Here is a 16,649-nt window from a genome sequence, read left to right on the forward strand (position 1 = left end):
TGCTCACCCAACCTCACCAAACCTCTCAGCCCCAAGAGTGTTCACCCTTATGTCTCAATCAGCAGTGGGTCTAGATATGGTCAATCCAGGTGGCATCACAGCCCCTGAACGAATTTTGTAAGAATTTCTCTCTCTTTCACTGTCTTTGTTTCACGGGTTTTTAAAAGTAGTTGATTTTTATAATGGGGTTTAGCTGCTTTTCACTGCTGTGTTTAGGCCGCTTTACACCCACTTGACTCACTTACAGAGGGATATCAACACATAGGTTTTAAGATTCTTACTAGTCAGATATATTCTTGGGTGTTGAATAAGGGGTGTTGAGTCCAGTTCACTGAGCAAGGAGTAGGTCTTGTCTATTACATATTGGGTTTATGGAACGGTATCTGAGCTAATTTGAAACCCTTCTTTTACGCATCACCCCACCTCACCTTTCCCGTTAAGCAGCCATAGTGTGTTTTCTAAACGTGTGACTCTGTTCTGTTTTGTAATTCAGTTCCAGTGTAGCGGTTTTTACATTCCCTCTATAAGTGATATCTTATGATAAGTGTCGTTTTCTGTTTGACTTATTTCACTTAAAATCGTCGTACCTAAATCCACTCATCATGCTGCCACTAGCCTTATGACGTTGATTTCATGGCTGAGTGATATTCCATTGTACATAAGGACCACAACGTCTTTATCCATTTTTCTCTTTCCTGGGATATTTAAGGTGTAAGGAAGTGGAGGTTCTTGTCAGCAGAGCAGCCCTAAACTTTGGGGTGCCTGTGTCTTGCTGATTTTTAGTTTTCCCAATTTATACGCCCATGAGTGGAAGTGCCCTACGCTCTCTAAGCTGCGTTTTTTAGGTGTTTCAGGACACACCGTACACTTCTCCAGAGTGGCTGTTGGCAATTTACATCCCGCCCATCAGCGTAGCAAGGCTCCCATTTCTCCATGGCCTGCCCTGCATTTCTGGTTTTGACACTTTATTCAGCATGGTCCTTTTGACCGATGGGAAGCGAGACTTCTTTGTAGCGCTGATTTGCCTTTCCAGGTTGCTTGGTTGGCCAAAAAGGGCGTATGCGTTTTTTCCTGAATATATTCAGGAAAAAACGCATACGCCCTTTTTGGCCAAGGGCATCATTGTCGAGGTTTTGCCGCTTTTCCTGTGCTTTAAAGGCGATTCGAATCTACCTCCTGAAATCAGTTTCCTGCAATTCTGCCTTGCTTTCAAATCCTCTTCGTTGCCTTCCCTCAATATATTTGTGGACGAGAGTTATCAGTTATAACGCTGCAGGTTTGTGAATTGCAGTGCCCCTGAGCTCCATTTTTCAACTCGCTTTTTTGGGAGCTGGCCGCAAAAGCGCAGGATTGCTTCAGGCCCTATTCTGGTTCCGGGCGGCAAGCTGAGCCTCTGGTTAATTCTTCTTCCTGATGGGAAAATAGAGTGACCTGTGCCTGCCCCAAAACCTAGAGCTAGTCTCTCATTGTTTGGCCCTCTTCCCGTTCATCCTCAGGACAAATGGCAACCTGGACGGAACAGGAGGTTAAAGGTGCTGATTCTCCAAGGAGGGAGATTGCTAGTAAAGCGGCTGGAATGGCGAACCCGAGCACAAGGACATGAGAAATGAGGTGCGTTTTAGAAACCTTTCCCGATCACACGGTGTACCATCTTCTGGGTGTCTCATGCATGTTTTCGATGTAGGAAGATGCCCTTGAACCTGGAGATTTGGGACCCATGGGATGGGTACCACGCAGTATTACTTTAAAGGGTCTGCGTTTGCTCACCCAACCTCACCAAACCTCTCAGCCCCAAGAGTGTTCACCCTTATGTCTCAATCAGCAGTGGGTCTAGATATGGTCAATCCAGGTGGCATCACAGCCCCTGAACGAATTTTGTAAGAATTTCTCTCTCTTTCACTGTCTTTGTTTCACGGGTTTTTAAAAGTAGTTGATTTTTATAATGGGGTTTAGCTGCTTTTCACTGCTGTGTTTAGGCCGCTTTACACCCACTTGACTCACTTACAGAGGGATATCAACACATAGGTTTTAAGATTCTTACTAGTCAGATATATTCTTGGGTGTTGAATAAGGGGTGTTGAGTCCAGTTCACTGAGCAAGGAGTAGGTCTTGTCTATTACATATTGGGTTTATGGAACGGTATCTGAGCTAATTTGAAACCCTTCTTTTACGCATCACCCCACCTCACCTTTCCCGTTAAGCAGCCATAGTGTGTTTTCTAAACGTGTGACTCTGTTCTGTTTTGTAATTCAGTTCCAGTGTAGCGGTTTTTACATTCCCTCTATAAGTGATATCTTATGATAAGTGTCGTTTTCTGTTTGACTTATTTCACTTAAAATCGTCGTACCTAAATCCACTCATCATGCTGCCACTAGCCTTATGACGTTGATTACATGGCTGAGTGATATTCCATTGTAAATAAGGACCACAACGTCTTTATCCATTTTTCTCTTTCCTGGGATATTTAAGGTGTAAGGAAGTGGAGGTTCTTGTCAGCAGAGCAGCCCTAAACTTTGGGGTGCCTGTGTCTTGCTGATTTTTAGTTTTCCCAATTTATACGCCCATGAGTGGAAGTGCCCTACGCTCTCTAAGCTGCGTTTTTTAGGTGTTTCAGGACACACCGTACACTTCTCCAGAGTGGCTGTTGGCAATTTACATCCCGCCCATCAGCGTAGCAAGGCTCCCGTTTCTCCCTGGCCTGCCCTGCATTTCTGGTTTTGACACTTTATTCAGCATGGTCCTTTTGACCGATGGGGAGCGAGACTTCTTTGTAGCGCTGATTTGCCTTTCCAGGTTGCTTGGTTGGCCAAAAAGGGCGTATGCGTTTTTTCCTGAATATATTCAGGAAAAAACGCATACGCCCTTTTTGGCCAAGGGCATCATTGTCGAGGTTTTGCCGCTTTTCCTGTGCTTTAAAGGCGATTCGAATCTACCTCCTGAAATCAGTTTCCTGCAATTCTGCCTTGCTTTCAAATCCTCTTCGTTGCCTTCCCTCAATATATTTGTGGACGAGAGTTATCAGTTATAACTCTGCAGGTTTGTGAATTGCAGTGCCCCTGAGCTCCATTTTTAAACTCGCTTTTTTGGGAGCTGGCCGCAAAAGCGCAGGATTGCTTCAGGCCCTATTCTGGTTCCGGGCGGCAAGCTGAGCCTCTGGTTAATTCTTCTTCCTGATGGGAAAATAGAGTGACCCGTGCCTGCCCCAACACCTAGAGCTAGTCTCTCATTGTTTGGCCCTCTTCCCGTTCATCCTCAGGACAAATGGCAACCTGGACGGAACAGGAGGTGAAAGGTGCTGATTCTCCAAGGAGGGAGATTGCTAGTAAAGCGGCTGGAATGGCGAACCCGAGCACAAGGACATGAGAAATGAGGTGCGTTTTAGAAACCTTTCCCGATCACACGGTGTACCATCTTCTGGGTGTCTCATGCATGTTTTCGATGTAGGAAGATGCCCTTGAACCTGGAGATTTGGGACCCATGGGATGGGTACCACGCAGTATTACTTTAAAGGGTCTGCGTTTGCTCACCCAACCTCAGCAAACCTCTCAGCCCCAAGAGTGTTCACCCTTATGTCTCAATCAGCAGTGGGTCTAGATATGGTCAATCCAGGTGGCATCACAGCCCCTGAACGAATTTTGTAAGAATTTCTCTCTCTTTCACTGTCTTTGTTTCACGGGTTTTTAAAAGTAGTTGATTTTTATAATGGGGTTTAGCTGCTTTTCACTGCTGTGTTTAGGCCGCTTTACACCCACTTGACTCACTTCCAGAGGGATATCAACACATAGGTTTTAAGATTCTTACTAGTCAGATATATTCTTGGGCGTTGAATAGGGGGTGTTGAGTCAAGTTCACTGAGCAAGGAGTAGGTCTTGTCTATTACATATTGGGTTTATGGAACGGTATCTGAGCTAATTTGAAACCCTTCTTTTACGCATCACCCCACCTCACCTTTCCCGTTAAGCAGCCATAGTGTGTTTTCTAAACGTGTGACTCTGTTCTGTTTTGTAATTCAGTTCCAGTGTAGCGGTTTTTACATTCCCTCTATAAGTGATATCTTATGATAAGTGTCGTTTTCTGTTTGACTTATTTCACTTAGAATCGTCGTACCTAAATCCACTCATCATGCTGCCACTAGCCTTATGACGTTGATTTCATGGCTGAGTGATATTCCATTGTACATAAGGACCACAACGTCTTTATCCATTTTTCTCTTTCCTGGGATATTTAAGGTGTAAGGAAGTGGAGGTTCTTGTCAGCAGAGCAGCCCTAAACTTTGGGGTGCCTGTGTCTTGCTGATTTTTAGTTTTCCCAATTTATACGCCCATGAGTGGAAGTGCCCTACGCTCTCTAAGCTGCGTTTTTTAGGTGTTTCAGGACACACCGTACACTTTTCCAGAGTGGCTGTTGGCAATTTACATCCCGCCCATCAGCGTAGCAAGGCTCCCGTTTCTCCATGGCCTGCCCTGCATTTCTGGTTTTGACACTTTATTCAGCATGGTCCTTTTGACCGATGGGGAGCGAGACTTCTTTGTAGCGCTGATTTGCCTTTCCAGGTTGCTTGGTTGGCCAAAAAGGGCGTATGCGTTTTTTCCTGAATATATTCAGGAAAAAACGCATACGCCCTTTTTGGCCAAGGGCATCATTGTCGAGGTTTTGCCGCTTTTCCTGTGCTTTAAAGGCGATTCGAATCTACCTCCTGAAATCAGTTTCCTGCAATTCTGCCTTGCTTTCAAATCCTCTTCGTTGCCTTCCCTCAATATATTTGTGGACGAGAGTTATCAGTTATAACTCTGCAGGTTTGTGAATTGCAGTGCCCCTGAGCTCCATTTTTCAACTCGCTTTTTTGGGAGCTGGTCGCAAAAGCGCAGGATTGCTTAAGGCCCTATTCTGGTTCCGGGCGGCAAGCTGAGCCTCTGGTTAACTCTTCTTCCTGATGGGAAAATAGATTGACCTGTGCCTGCCCCAACACCTAGAGCTAGTCTCTCATTGTTTGGCCCTCTTCCCGTTCATCCTCAGGACAAATGGCAACCTGGACGGAACAGGAGGTTAAAGGTGCTGATTCTCCAAGGAGGGAGATTGCTAGTAAAGCGGCTGGAATGGCGAACCCGAGCACAAGGACATGAGAAATGAGGTGCGTTTTAGAAACCTTTCCCGATCACACGGTGTACCATCTTCTGGGTGTCTCATGCATGTTTTCTATGTAGGAAGATGCCCTTGAACCTGGAGATTTGGGACCCATGGGATGGGTACCACGCAGTATTACTTTAAAGGGTCTGCGTTTGCTCACCCAACCTCAGCAAACCTCTCAGCCCCAAGAGTGTTCACCCTTATGTCTCAATTAGCAGTGGGTCTTGATATGGTCAATCCAGGTGGCATCACAGCCCCTGAACGAATTTTGTAAGAATTTCTCTCTCTTTCACTGTCTTTGTTTCACGGGTTTTTAAAAGTAGTTGATTTTTATAATGGGGTTTAGCTGCTTTTCACTGCTGTGTTTAGGCCGCTTTACACCCACTTGACTCACTTACAAAGGGATATCATCACATAGGTTTTAAGATTCTTACTAGTCAGACATATTCTTGGGCGTTGAATAGGGGGTGTTGAGTCAAGTTCACTGAGCAAGGAGTAGGTCTTTTCTCTTACATATTGGGTTTATGGAACGGTATCTGAGCTACTTTGAAACCCTTCTTTTAGGCATCACCCCACCTCACCTTTCCCGTTAAGCAGCCATAGTGTGTTTTCTAAACGTGTGACTCTGTTCTGTTTTGTAATTCAGTTCCAGTGTAGCGGTTTTTACTTTCCCTCTATAAGTGATATCTTATGATAAGTGTCGTTTTCTGTTTGACTTATTTCACTTAGAATCGTCGTACCTAAATCCACTCATCATGCTGCCACTAGCCTTATGACGTTGATTACATGGCTGAGTGATATTCCATTGTAAATAAGGACCACAACGTCTTTATCCATTTTTCTCTTTCCTGGGATATTTAAGGTGTAAGGAAGTGGAGGTTCTTGTCAGCAGAGCAGCCCTAAACTTTGGGGTGCCTGTGTCTTGCTGATTTTTAGTTTTCCCAATTTATACGCCCATGAGTGGAAGTGCCCTACGCTCTCTAAGCTGCGTTTTTTAGGTGTTTCAGGACACACCGTACACTTCTCCAGAGTGGCTGTTGGCAATTTACATCCCGCCCATCAGCGTAGCAAGGCTCCCGTTTCTCCATGGCCTGCCCTGCATTTCTGGTTTTGACACTTTATTCAGCATGGTCCTTTTGACCGATGGGGAGCGAGACTTCTTTGTAGCGCTGATTTGCCTTTCCAGGTTGCTTGGTTGGCCAAAAAGGGCGTATGCGTTTTTTCCTGAATATATTCAGGAAAAAACGCATACGCCCTTTTTGGCCAAGGGCATCATTGTCGAGGTTTTGCCGCTTTTCCTGTGCTTTAAAGGCGATTCGAATCTACCTCCTGAAATCAGTTTCCTGCAATTCTGCCTTGCTTTCAAATCCTCTTCGTTGCCTTCCCTCAATATATTTGTGGACGAGAGTTATCAGTTATAACTCTGCAGGTTTGTGAATTGCAGTGCCCCTGAGCTCCATTTTTCAACTCGCTTTTTTGGGAGCTGGCCGCAAAAGCGCAGGATTGCTTCAGGCCCTATTCTGGTTCCGGGCGGCAAGCTGAGCCTCTGGTTAATTCTTCTTCCTGATGGGAAAATAGAGTGACCTGTGCCTGCCCCAACACCTAGAGCTAGTCTCTCATTGTTTGGCCCTCTTCCCGTTCATCCTCAGGACAAATGGCAACCTGGACGGAACAGGAGGTGAAAGGTGCTGATTCTCCAAGGAGGGAGATTGCTAGTAAAGCGGCTGGAATGGCGAACCCGAGCACAAGGACATGAGAAATGAGGAGCGTTTTAGAAACCTTTCCCGATCACACGGTGTACCATCTTCTGGGTGTCTCATGCATGTTTTCGATGTAGGAAGATGCCCTTGAACCTAGAGATTTGGGACCCATGGGATGGGTACCACGCAGTATTACTTTAAAGGGTCTGCGTTTGCTCACCCAACCTCAGCAAACCTCTCAGCCCCAAGAGTGTTCACCCTTATGTCTCAATCAGCAGTGGGTCTAGATATGGTCAATCCAGGTGGCATCACAGCCCCTGAACGAATTTTGTAAGAATTTCTCTCTCTTTCACTGTCTTTGTTTCACGGGTTTTTAAAAGTAGTTGATTTTTATAATGGGGTTTAGCTGCTTTTCACTGCTGTGTTTTAGGCCGCTTTACACCCACTTGACTCACTTCCAGAGGGATATCAACACATAGGTTTTAAGATTCTTACTAGTCAGATATATTCTTGGGCGTTGAATAGGGGGTGTTGAGTCAAGTTCACTGAGCAAGGAGTAGGTCTTGTCGATTACATATTGGGTTTATGGAACGGTATCTGAGCTAATTTGAAACCCTTCTTTTACGCATCACCCCACCTCACCTTTCCCGTTAAGCAGCCATAGTGTGTTTTCTGAACGTGTGACTCTGTTCTGTTTTGTAATTCAGTTGCAGTGTAGCGGTTTTTACATTCCCTCTATAAGTGATATCTTATGATAAGTGTCGTTTTCTGTTTGACTTATTTCACTTAGAATCGTCGTACCTAAATCCACTCATCATGCTGCCACTAGCCTTATGACGTTGATTTCATGGCTGAGTGATATTCCATTGTACATCAGGACCACAACGTCTTTATCCATTTTTCTCTTTCCTGGGATATTTAAGGTGTAAGGAAGTGGAGGTTCTTGTCAGCAGAGCAGCCCTAAACTTTGGGGTGCCTGTGTCTTGCTGATTTTTAGTTTTCCCAATTTATACGCCCTTGAGTGGAAGTGCCCTACGCTCTCTAAGCTGCGTTTTTTAGGTGTTTCAGGACACACCGTACACTTCTCCAGAGTGGCTGTTGGCAATTTACATCCCGCCCATCAGCGTAGCAAGGCTCCCGTTTCTCCATGGCCTGCCCTGCATTTCTGGTTTTGACACTTTATTCAGCATGGTCATTTTGACCGATGGGGAGCGAGACTTCTTTGTAGCGCTGATTTGCCTTTCCAGGTTGCTTGGTTGGCCAAAAAGGGCGTATGCGTTTTTTCCTGAATATATTCAGGAAAAAACGCATACGCCCTTTTTGGCCAAGGGCATCATTGTCGAGGTTTTGCCGCTTTTCCTGTGCTCTAAAGGCGATTCGAATCTACCTCCTGAAATCAGTTTCCTGCAATTCTGCCTTGCTTTCAAATCCTCTTCGTTGCCTTCCCTCAATATATTTGTGGACGAGAGTTATCAGTTATAACTCTGCAGGTTTGTGAATTGCAGTGCCCCTGAGCTCCATTTTTCAACTCGCTTTTTTGGGAGCTGGCCGCAAAAGCGTAGGATTGCTTCAGGCCCTATTCTGGTTCCGGGCGGCAAGCTGAGCCTCTGGTTAATTCTTCTTCCTGATGGGAAAATAGAGTGACCTGTGCCTGCCCCAACACCTAGAGCTAGTCTCTCATTGTTTGGCCCTCTTCCCGTTCATCCTCAGGACAAATGGCAACCTGGACGGAACAGGAGGTTAAAGGTGCTGATTCTCCAAGGAGGGAGATTGCTAGTAAAGCGGCTGGAATGGCGAACCCGAGCACAAGGACATGAGAAATGAGGTGCGTTTTAGAAACCTTTCCCGATCACACGGTGTACCATCTTCTGGGTGTCTCATGCATGTTTTCGATGTAGGAAGACGCCCTTGAACCTGGAGATTTGGGACCCATGGGATGGGTACCACGCAGTATTACTTTAAAGGGTCTGCGTTTGCTCACCCAACCTCACCAAACCTCTCAGCCCCAAGAGTGTTCACCCTTATGTCTCAATCAGCAGTGGGTCTAGATATGGTCAATCCAGGTGGCATCACAGCCCCTGAACGAATTTTGTAAGAATTTCTCTCTCTTTCACTGTCTTTGTTTCACGGGTTTTTAAAAGTAGTTGATTTTTATAATGGGGTTTAGCTGCTTTTCACTGCTGTGTTTAGGCCGCTTTACACCCACTTGACTCACTTACAGAGGGATATCAACACATAGGTTTTAAGATTCTTACTAGTCAGATATATTCTTGGGCGTTGAATAGGGGGTGTTGAGTCAAGTTCACTGAGCAAGGAGTAGGTCTTGTCTATTACATATTGGGTTTATGGAACGGTATCTGAGCTAATTTGAAACCCTTCTTTTACGCATCACCCCACCTCACCTTTCCCGTTAAGCAGCCATAGTGTGTTTTCTAAACGTGTGACTCTGTTCTGTTTTGTAATTCAGTTCCAGTGTAGCGGTTTTTACTTTCCCTCTATAAGTGATATCTTATGATAAGTGTCGTTTTCTGTTTGACTTATTTCACTTAGAATCGTCGAACCTAAATCCACTCATCATGCTGCCACTAGCCTTATGACGTTGATTTCATGGCTGAGTGATATTCCATTGTACATCAGGACCACAACGTCTTTATCCATTTTTCTCTTTCCTGGGATATTTAAGGTGTAAGGAAGTGGAGGTTCTTGTCAGCAGAGCAGCCCTAAACTTTGGGGTCCCTGTGTCTTGCTGATTTTTAGTTTTCCCAATTTATACGCCCATGAGTGGAAGTGCCCTACGCTCTCTAAGCTGCGTTTTTTAGGTGTTTCAGGACACACCGTACACTTCTCCAGAGTGGCTGTTGGCAATTTACATCCCGCCCATCAGCGTAGCAAGGCTCCCGTTTCTCCATGGCCTGCCCTGCATTTCTGGTTTTGACACTTTATTCAGCATGGTCCTTTTGACCGATGGGGAGCGAGACTTCTTTGTAGCGCTGATTTGCCTTTCCAGGTTGCTTGGTTGGCCAAAAAGGGCGTATGCGTTTTTTCCTGAATATATTCAGGAAAAAACGCATACGCCCTTTTTGGCCAAGGGCATCATTGTCGAGGTTTTGCCGCTTTTCCTGTGCTCTAAAGGCGATTCGAATCTACCTCCTGAAATCAGTTTCCTGCAATTCTGCCTTGCTTTCAAATCCTCCTCGTTGCCTTCCCTCAATATATTTGTGGACGAGAGTTATCAGTTATAACTCTGCAGGTTTGTGAATTGCAGTGCCCCTGAGCTCCATTTTTCAACTCGCTTTTTTGGGAGCTGGCCGCAAAAGCGCAGGATTGCTTCAGGCCCTATTCTGGTTCCGGGCGGCAAGCTGAGCCTCTGGTTAATTCTTCTTCCTGATGGGAAAATAGAGTGACCTGTGCCTGCCCCAACACCTAGAGCTAGTCTCTCATTGTTTGGCCCTCTTCCCGTTCATCCTCAGGACAAATGGCAACCTGGACGGAACAGGAGGTTAAAGGTGCTGATTCTCCAAGGAGGGAGATTGCTAGTAAAGCGGCTGGAATGGCGAACCCGAGCACAAGGACATGAGAAATGAGGTGCGTTTTAGAAACCTTTCCCGATCACACGGTGTACCATCTTCTGGGTGTCTCATGCATGTTTTCGATGTAGGAAGATGCCCTTGAACCTGGAGATTTGGGACCCATGGGATGGGTACCACGCAGTATTACTTTAAAGGGTCTGCGTTTGCTCACCCAACCTCAGCAAACCTCTCAGCCCCAAGAGTGTTCACCCTTATGTCTCAATCAGCAGTGGGTCTAGATATGGTCAATCCAGGTGGCATCACAGCCCCTGAACGAATTTTGTAAGAATTTCTCTCTCTTTCACTGTCTTTGTTTCACGGGTTTTTAAAAGTAGTTGATTTTTATAATGGGGTTTAGCTGCTTTTCACTGCTGTGTTTAGGCCGCTTTACACCCACTTGACTCACTTACAGAGGGATATCAACACATAGGTTTTAAGATTCTTACTAGTCAGATATATTCTTGGGCGTTGAATAGGGGGTGTTGAGTCCAGTTCAATGAGCAAGGAGTAGGTCTTGTCTATTACATATTGGGTTTATGGAACGGTATCTGAGCTAATTTGAAACCCTTCTTTTACGCATCACCCCACCTCACCTTTCCCGTTAAGCAGCCATAGTGTGTTTTCTAAACGTGTGACTCTGTTCTGTTTTGTAATTCAGTTCCAGTGTAGTGGTTTTTACTTTCCCTCTATAAGTGATATCTTATGATAAGTGTCGTTTTCTGTTTGACTTATTTCACTTAGAATCGTCGTACCTAAATCCACTCATCATGCTGCCACTAGCCTTATGACGTTGATTTCATGGCTGAGTGATATTCCATTGTACATCAGGACCACAACGTCTTTATCCATTTTTCTCTTTCCTGGGATATTTAAGGTGTAAGGAAGTGGAGGTTCTTGTCAGCAGAGCAGCCCTAAACTTTGGGGTGCCTGTGTCTTGCTGATTTTTAGTTTTCCCAATTTATACGCCCATGAGTGGAAGTGCCCTACGCTCTCTAAGCTGCGTTTTTTAGGTGTTTCAGGACACACCGTACACTTCTCCAGAGTGGCTGTTGGCAATTTACATCCCGCCCATCAGCGTAGCAAGGCTCCCGTTTCTCCATGGCCTGCCCTGCATTTCTGGTTTTGACACTTTATTCAGCATGGTCCTTTTGACCGATGGGGAGCGAGACTTCTTTGTAGCGCTGATTTGCCTTTCCAGGTTGCTTGGTTGGCCAAAAAGGGCGTATGCGTTTTTTCCTGAATATATTCAGGAAAAAACGCATACGCCCTTTTTGGCCAAGGGCATCATTGTCGAGGTTTTGCCGCTTTTCCTGTGCTTTAAAGGCGATTCGAATCTACCTCCTGAAATCAGTTTCCTGCAATTCTGCCTTGCTTTCAAATCCTCCTCGTTGCCTTCCCTCAATATATTTGTGGACGAGAGTTATCAGTTATAACTCTGCAGGTTTGTGAATTGCAGTGCCCCTGAGCTCCATTTTTCAACTCGCTTTTTTGGGAGCTGGCCGCAAAAGCGCAGGATTGCTTCAGGCCCTATTCTGGTTCCGGGCGGCAAGCTGAGCCTCTGGTTAATTCTTCTTCCTGTTGGGAAAATAGAGTGACCTGTGCCTGCCCCAACACCTAGAGCTAGTCTCTCATTGTTTGGCCCTCTTCCCGTTCATCCTCAGGACAAATGGCAACCTGGACGGAACAGGAGGTTAAAGGTGCTGATTCTCCAAGGAGGGAGATTGCTAGTAAAGCGGCTGGAATGGCGAACCCGAGCACAAGGACATGAGAAATGAGGTGCGTTTTAGAAACCTTTCCCGATCACACGGTGTACCATCTTCTGGGTGTCTCATGCATGTTTTCGATGTAGGAAGATGCCCTTGAACCTGGAGATTTGGGACCCATGGGATGGGTACCACGCAGTATTACTTTAAAGGGTCTGCGTTTGCTCACCCAACCTCACCAAACCTCTCAGCCCCAAGAGTGTTCACCCTTATGTCTCAATCAGCAGTGGGTCTAGATATGGTCAATCCAGGTGGCATCACAGCCCCTGAACGAATTTTGTAAGAATTTCTCTCTCTTTCACTGTCTTTGTTTCACGGGTTTTTAAAAGTAGTTGATTTTTATAATGGGGTTTAGCTGCTTTTCACTGCTGTGTTTAGGCCGCTTTACACCCACTTGACTCACTTACAGAGGGATATCAACACATAGGTTTTAAGATTCTTACTAGTCAGATATATTCTTGGGCGTTATAGGGGGTGTTGAGTCAAGTTCACTGAGCAAGGAGTAGGTCTTGTCTATTACATATTGGGTTTATGGAACGGTATCTGAGCTAATTTGAAACCCTTCTTTTACGCATCACCCCACCTCACCTTTCCCGTTAAGCAGCCATAGTGTGTTTTCTAAACGTGTGACTCTGTTCTGTTTTGTAATTCAGTTCCAGTGTAGCGGTTTTTACTTTCCCTCTATAAGTGATATCTTATGATAAGTGTCGTTTTCTGTTTGACTTATTTCACTTAGAATCGTCGAACCTAAATCCACTCATCATGCTGCCACTAGCCTTATGACGTTGATTTCATGGCTGAGTGATATTCCATTGTACATCAGGACCACAACGTCTTTATCCATTTTTCTCTTTCCTGGGATATTTAAGGTGTAAGGAAGTGGAGGTTCTTGTCAGCAGAGCAGTCCTAAACTTTGGGGTGCCTGTGTCTTGCTGAATTTTAGTTTTCCCAATTTATACGCCCATGAGTGGAAGTGCCCTACGCTCTCTAAGCTGCGTTTTTTAGGTGTTTCAGGACACACCGTACACTTCTCCAGAGTGGCTGTTGGCAATTTACATCCCGCCCATCAGCGTAGCAAGGCTCCCGTTTCTCCATGGCCTGCCCTGCATTTCTGGTTTTGACACTTTATTCAGCATGGTCCTTTTGACCGATGGGGAGCGAGACTTCTTTGTAGCGCTGATTTGCCTTTCCAGGTTGCTTGGTTGGCCAAAAAGGGCGTATGCGTTTTTTCCTGAATATATTCAGGAAAAAACGCATACGCCCTTTTTGGCCAAGGGCATCATTGTCGAGTTTTTGCCGCTTTTCCTGTGCTTTAAAGGCGATTCGAATCTACCTCCTGAAATCAGTTTCCTGCAATTCTGCCTTGCTTTCAAATCCTCTTCGTTGCCTTCCCTCAATATATTTGTGGACGAGAGTTATCAGTTATAACTCTGCAGGTTTGTGAATTGCAGTGCCCCTGAGCTCCATTTTTCAACTCGCTTTTTTGGGAGCTGGTCGCAAAAGCGCAGGATTGCTTCAGGCCCTATTCTGGTTCCGGGCGGCAAGCTGAGCCTCTGGTTAATTCTTCTTCCTGATGGGAAAATAGATTGACCTGTGCCTGCCCCAACACCTAGAGCTAGTCTCTCATTGTTTGGCCCTCTTCCCGTTCATCCTCAGGACAAATGGCAACCTGGACTTAACAGGAGGTTAAAGGTGCTGATTCTCCAAGGAGGGAGATTGCTAGTAAAGCGGCTGGAATGGCGAACCCGAGCACAAGGACATGAGAAATGAGGTGCGATTTAGAAACCTTTCCCGATCACACGGTGTACCATCTTCTGGGTGTCTCATGCATGTTTTCGATGTAGGAAGATGCCCTTGAACCTGGAGATTTGGGACCCATGGGATGGGTACCACGCAGTATTACTTTAAAGGGTCTGCGTTTGCTCACCCAACCTCAGCAAACCTCTCAGCCCCAAATGTGTTCACCCTTATGTCTCAATCAGCAGTGGGTCTTGATATGGTCAATCCAGGTGGCATCACAGCCCCTGAACGAATTTTGTAAGAATTTCTCTCTCTTTCACTGTCTTTGTTTCACGGGTTTTTAAAAGTAGTTGATTTTTATAATGGGGTTTAGCTGCTTTTCACTGCTGTGTTTAGGCCGCTTTACACCCACTTGACTCACTTACAGAGGGATATCATCACATAGGTTTTAAGATTCTTACTAGTCAGACATATTCTTGGGCGTTGAATAGGGGGTGTTGAGTCAAGTTCACTGAGCAAGGAGTAGGTCTTTTCTATTACATATTGGGTTTATGGAACGGTATCTGAGCTACTTTGAAACCCTTCATTACGCATCACCCCACCTCACCTTTCCCGTTAAGCAGCCATAGTGTGTTTTCTAAACGTGTGACTCTGTTCTGTTTTGTAATTCAGTTCCAGTGTAGCGGTTTTTACTTTCCCTCTATAAGTGATATCTTATGATAAGTGTCGTTTTCTGTTTGACTTATTTCACTTAGAATCGTCGTACCTAAATCCACTCATCATGCTGCCACTAGCCTTATGACGTTGATTACATGGCTGAGTGATATTCCATTGTACATAAGGACCACAACGTCTTTATCCATTTTTCTCTTTCCTGGGATATTTAAGGTGTAAGGAAGTGGAGGTTCTTGTCAGCAGAGCAGCCCTAAACTTTGGGGTGCCTGTGTCTTGCTGATTTTTAGTTTTCCCAATTTATACGCCCATGAGTGGAAGTGCCCTACGCTCTCTAAGCTGCGTTTTTTAGGTGTTTCAGGACACACCGTACACTTCTCCAGAGTGGCTGTTGGCAATTTACATCCCGCCCATCAGCGTAGCAAGGCTCCCGTTTCTCCATGGCCTGCCCTGCATTTCTGGTTTTGACACTTTATTCAGCATGGTCCTTTTGACCGATGGGGAGCGAGACTTCTTTGTAGCGCTGATTTGCCTTTCCAGGTTGCTTGGTTGGCCAAAAAGGGCGTATGCGTTTTTTCCTGAATATATTCAGGAAAAAACGCATACGCCCTTTTTGGCCAAGGGCATCATTGTCGAGGTTTTGCCGCTTTTCCTGTGCTTTAAAGGCGATTCGAATCTACCTCCTGAAATCAGTTTCCTGCAATTCTGCCTTGCTTTCAAATCCTCCTCGTTGCCTTCCCTCAATATATTTGTGGACGAGAGTTATCAGTTATAACTGCAGGTTTGTGAATTGCAGTGCCCCTGAGCTCCATTTTTCAACTCGCTTTTTTGGGAGCTGGCCGCAAAAGCGCAGGATTGCTTCAGCCCCTATTCTGGTTCCGGGCGGCAAGCTGAGCCTCTGGTTAATTCTTCTTCCTGATGGGAAAATAGAGTGACCTGTGCCTGCCCCAACACCTAGAGCTAGTCTCTCATTGTTTGGCCCTCTTCCCGTTCATCCTCAGGACAAATGGCAACCTGGACGGAACAGGAGGTTAAAGGTGCTGATTCTCCAAGGAGGGAGATTGCTAGTAAAGCGGCTGGAATGGCGAACCCGAGCACAAGGACATGAGAAATGAGGTGCGTTTTAGAAACCTTTCCCGATCACACGGTGTACCATCTTCTGGGTGTCTCATGCATGTTTTCGATGTAGGAAGATGCCCTTGAACCTGGAGATTTGGGACCCATGGGATGGGTACCACGCAGTATTACTTTAAAGGGTCTGCGTTTGCTCACCCAACCTCAGCAAACCTCTCAGCCCCAAGAGTGTTCACCCTTATGTCTCAATCAGCAGTGGGTCTAGATATGGTCAATCCAGGTGGCATCACAGCCCCTGAACGAATTTTGTAAGAATTTCTCTCTCTTTCACTGTCTTTGTTTCACGGGTTTTTAAAAGTAGTTGATTTTTATAATGGGGTTTAGCTGCTTTTCACTGCTGTGTTTAGGCCGCTTTACACCCACTTGACTCACTTACAAAGGGATATCATCACATAGGTTTTAAGATTCTTACTAGTCAGATATATTCTTGGGCGTTGAATAGGGGGTGTTGAGTCAAGTTCACTGAGCAAGGAGTAGGTCTTTTCTATTACATATTGGGTTTATGGAACGGTATCTGAGCTAATTTGAAACCCTTCTTTTACGCATCACCCCACCTCACCTTTCCCGTTAAGCAGCCATAGTGTGTTTTCTAAACGTGTGACTCTGTTCTGTTTTGTAATTCAGTTCCAGTGTAGCGGTTTTTACTTTCCCTCTATAAGTGATATCTTATGATAAGTGTCGTTTTCTGTTTGACTTATTTCACTTAGAATCGTCGTACCTAAATCCACTCATCATGCTGCCACTAGCCTTATGACGTTGATTACATGGCTGAGTGATATTCCATTGTAAATAAGGACCACAACGTCTTTATCCATTTTTCTCTTTCCTGGGATATTTAAGGTGTAAGAAAGTGGAGGTTCTTGTCAGCAGAGCAGCCCTAAACTTTGGGGTGCCTGTGTCTTGCTGATTTTTAGTTTTCCCAATTTATACGCCCATGAGTGGAA

The sequence above is a fragment of the Eschrichtius robustus genome, chromosome 1 (genome assembly GCF_028021215.1).
Source record: "Eschrichtius robustus isolate mEscRob2 chromosome 1, mEscRob2.pri, whole genome shotgun sequence".
NCBI classification, from domain to species: Eukaryota; Metazoa; Chordata; class Mammalia; order Artiodactyla; family Eschrichtiidae; genus Eschrichtius; species Eschrichtius robustus.